We start from the raw sequence: 4,466 nt of genomic DNA, 5'->3' as shown, positions 1-4,466 counted from the left end.
TCCTTGTGAGCACTTGTTGTTTGTTGATTTATTGTTGATAGCCATTCCGACAGGTGTGTGTATCTCATTGTGGTTTTGACTTGCATCTCTCTGATGACGAGTGATGGTGAGCATTTTTCATATGTCTATGGGCCATCTGTATGTCCTCTTTGGAGAAGTGTTTATCCAGGTCCTTTGCCCATTTTTTAATTGGATTGTTTGGGGGATTTTGATGTCATGTTTTATAAGTCCTTCATAAATTTTGCATATTGACCCTTTATCAGATGTATTGGTGAATATGTTCTCCTGTTCCGTGTGCTGTCTTTTCATTTTGTTGCTGGTTTCCTTTGCTCTGCAAAAACTTTTTACTTTGGTGTAGTCCCATTTGAGACTATTTTGATCTATTCTATTCACGTAATTTGAAAACCTGAAGAAAGTGGTACCGAACAAAAAGCAGAGGCTCAGCTTCCTGCCACCACAAAAGCCAAACCCATGAGGCAGGTGTTGGTGCAAAAGGAAAGAGGTTTTATTATTCAGGTGCTGTGTGACCTGGGAGAATGGTGGACTTCTGTCACAAATACCATCTCGATCTTCTTGCTCAAGCCTGAGGTTCTTATAAGGATAGGGAAGGGAGGGCAATTTTTCCTGTTCAATTATCTTTCTAGTTTTCCTTGCACTTGGGCCCTATTCATTTATATTTCTAGCTTTTGACACACTCAGTATTTAGAACCTCCCCCTGCCAAACAGGGAGAGTCCCTGGTGCTGGACTGACTGGCTACAGTAACAAATGTATTGTTCCATGAAACATAAATTACTAAAAAACAAACCGCCAAAGAGACAGAAAATGTAAATGAACCAATTACTACTGGGGGGTTTGAATTGAAAAAAAAATGGTCAAAAAGCTATCCATCACAAAACACCAAGTCCAGATGGTTTTACCAAAAAAAGCCTACCAAAAGTTTAAGGAATAGCAAAGCCTATTTAAATCATTGCAGATATTATAAAAAGAAATAAATATTCCAAAATTTTAATGAAATCACCACAACATTGGGACACAGACACAACAAAGATCACACACAAAAAGGAAGACCAAAGACTGATCTCATTTTGACTGTTGACAAAAATACCTAACATAAAATATTAGCAAATAGAAGTCAGCAATCAGTTAGAGAACTACTATAAAATAATTCATTGGAGTCCATGGCAAAAGGGAATAGACAGCTCTATATTATAAAATATATAAATACAATTAATTATATTAATTAACCAAATTGAAAATCATAAGGTATCCACACAGATACTGAAAAATGACCAGATAAGACTCACATCCATTCTTCATTTTAGTTCAAATAACCAATTATTCTGATTTGTCTGGGAATGAGGAATTTCCCAGGATGCTGGGTTTTTAGTGATAAAAGAGGGCAATTCCCAGGCAAAAGGGACAAGTTTGTTACGGTGATTTCCATTGAAATAGATGAATACTTCCTTTTTAATTTAGATAGAGAAAAATGTGCCTATGGATAGACATGCATCACAATTCAGAAAGCAACATCAGAGAAACACAACAAATATTATCAATAAAGTTGGTAACAGGTCAATGACATCCACTGATACCACATTGTTTAACATTCTTATGGAGGTACTAGCCAATGAAATTATCTAAGACAATAAAATTAAAAGGATAAAAAATTAGAAAGAAGGAAGTAAAATTACCATTACCTGCAGATAATATGATTGTGTACACAGAAAGCCTAAGAGAATCATAACTCTCATGCTATAATGATTTCAATGAAAAACAGACAAGGAGGTTGAGTGTATAATAATAACACTATAGATAGTATTCCCTGTGTAAAAACAGCAGACTGTTAGAAAATATCATCGAAGAAAAGATATCTATTGCAAGAGACGCAAAATATAAACTATTTAGGAATAAATTTGGATAGAATTGATTCAAATTAATGAGAAATATGCAAGATGCATTAAGAAAAACACTTAAGTAGGAAAAGTTGAAGCAATGAATGTGCCTACTCTGTCCTTGTATGGGAAGACAGTCAATCCCCCCAAAAGTAATTTGTATATGGAATATAATGTGATAAGAATAAAACACCAACTGAATATTTTTCTAAGAACTAGACAAAATAAATTTCAAAATGTCTCTTGAGAAGCTGGAGACTAGGGCTTCCCATAGCACAACATAGCGGAGTTACTAAAAAATAATAATTCATCTCTCCCCAAAGCTGCCCATCACAGCACATGTCTCTCTTCCTTTTCCTTTTTCTCTTTCTCTTTTCCTCTTTCTTCCTCTCCCCACTCCTCCCTACCCTGGCTCTTGCTGGTTTCTTCATCTCAGGTGACCCCTCCTAGCCTTATCCTTTTCCACTTAAAGTGATTTGGCCTGCTTTTGATTTCATTCCTCTCTTTTCCAGCACTCTCCCTGCTCACGAGAGAGAGCAAGGTAATTGCAAGTCAAATATTTATATCCTTTCAGCAGCAAGTAGCAACCCTGATTCAAACTGAATTAAGTCATTAGGAAATTTATTAGAACTATATATTTATAACTGTACAACTATAGATCTTTTATATAACTATAGAGTGCAGAAGTAGGATGAGCTCCAGATTTCATTGAATCAGAGGTCCAACAGCATCATCACGAATACAAGTGCTTTGTGCTCATTAAACTTTGGGACATTGAAACACAGGCCAGGGGAGATGATTGGATAGGAAGTATTGCTCTATCCATTTACCTCCCAGCCTATGAAAATGGGAAAAAAAATATAAGACCTTTCTGTCTCTTTACCAACCTTGGTGTTGGCATCATTTCTTGGGCTGATGAAAAGATGGTTACCTTCTCTCCTTGCAGCTCTTTCAGGATCAGTGAACTTGTCCCTGGAAACCCAATAGCATACTTACCCCCACACTTCACTGCCCATAACTGTCCCTTCCTGGATCAATAATGGGTGAGGGGAAAGAAATGACCAATGTTGACCTAGTGTGGATGGGGGATGTCCAATTGCATTGTCCACCGCAATGTGCAACCCGCAGCAATATTCTGCTTCGAGTCATTTCCCTTCTGTGTGCCTCAACTTCCTTATCTACACAGCTGGGTGGTTTCCAAGTTGCATTTTGACTCTCACATGCAATGACTCATAAGTGTTTGAGAGAAACAATGTGCAACAAAAACAACACTAATTTCTCTGACCTTCACATTTATCATCTGAAAATGAGGTAAATAATACCTACCTCACAGAGTTGTTAACGGGATTGATTGAGGTAATGCAATTAAAGGGTCTTGCTCTATGCCTTTCCCATTGTGCTTACTCAACAAATGACATAATGATGATGATGCTTTTGTCTGTTATGCAGAGAAAATGCTGATATTGCTAAGAAAACTTCAAAACTAATAGAGAAGGACCAAGAAGTTGCTTTTTCAAAGAAAACAAATTAATTCTCTCTGAGTTTGTTTTGTTTTCTTTTGTTTCGGGTAGCCCTTTAAACTTAGTTCTTTTAAAGTCATCTTTTGAACTGAAAATAGCTTCCTCATCTTAAGACATATTACCAGAGAAGAAATTACATTAGGATTGCTCTGTCCTTATCACCATTAACTGTTATTTGCAAACCGAGAAGAAAACACATCATTTAAACTCCAGATTCTGACTGTATAATCTATCCTTCTATGAGCACGGGCATGTTTCCCTATTGTACAGTTCTACTCTGCCTGCGTTTCACAAACCACTGGTGCATAAAATTACTAATTTAAATAAATGATTTTCAACTTTGTCATTATGCCATTTGGGGGCTAGGATGCAATGGCTAATGATTCAAATAAGCAAAATAATCCACTCTACTTACTGTATTCTCTAAGAAAGAGGCCTTAGCACCAATACATTCAAGAAATAGGGAATGTTTTACTCAAGACTAGGGAGTAATCACACTTAACTCCTGTGGGGAAACAGCATCATTTCGGGAAGAACCATTCATATAGCAATGGAAGGTCAACCTCTTTTGAAAAGGAACTACTACAAACGTAAATGTTGAATTATTTCTGACTGACCGGAGACAAAATAAATATACCACTTCACACACTAGAAGATACTTGACTCATGGAGGCTATGAAAACCTTCAGTGACTTTGAAAAGCAGAAAGCTGTCTTTTCTGCCAGAGGATTATATTATCACCTTAGCTCAACTGCAGTTGGTTTAAGTAATTCAGTTCGAACTTCCATGATCAATACCATGTAAATGGTGCAGGTCCTAAATGTGAAAAGGATTAGAGAAAAGAAATTTGCTAGTGGCTGGGGCTATAAACATAAAGTCTCCAAAAGACTGGCCAGGTTCTCTGTCTACACTGAGAACCAAAGTCAGCAAAGTTTTCTGTCCTTGTGCTAAACAGTACTGGGACTAAATATTCCTTTTTTTGTCTTGCCAATTTAAGTGAGAAATATTTATGCACAAACAGCATTTTCCCCTCCATGCTAAACAATACTGGGA

At 36.8% G+C, this 4,466-nt stretch overlaps 1 non-coding gene across 1 annotated transcript; it reads left to right on the top strand.

Moving 5' to 3' along the window:
- Nucleotides 1-2,613: 2,613 nt before the first annotated feature.
- On the top strand, nt 2,614-2,739 carry LOC123830898. Its single transcript, XR_006787835.1, has one exon. It is a non-coding gene; the product is annotated as a small nucleolar RNA SNORA36 family (small nucleolar RNA).
- The last annotated feature ends 1,727 nt before the right edge of the window (nt 2,740-4,466 follow it).

Source organism: Phyllostomus hastatus, unplaced genomic scaffold (genome assembly GCF_019186645.2).
Source record: "Phyllostomus hastatus isolate PE091 unplaced genomic scaffold, TTU_PhHast_1.1 phas_scaffold_129, whole genome shotgun sequence".
Lineage (NCBI taxonomy): Eukaryota > Metazoa > Chordata > Mammalia > Chiroptera > Phyllostomidae > Phyllostomus > Phyllostomus hastatus.
Note: the sequence above shows the minus strand (reverse complement) of the source record. Positions and strands in the feature narration are given on the sequence as shown.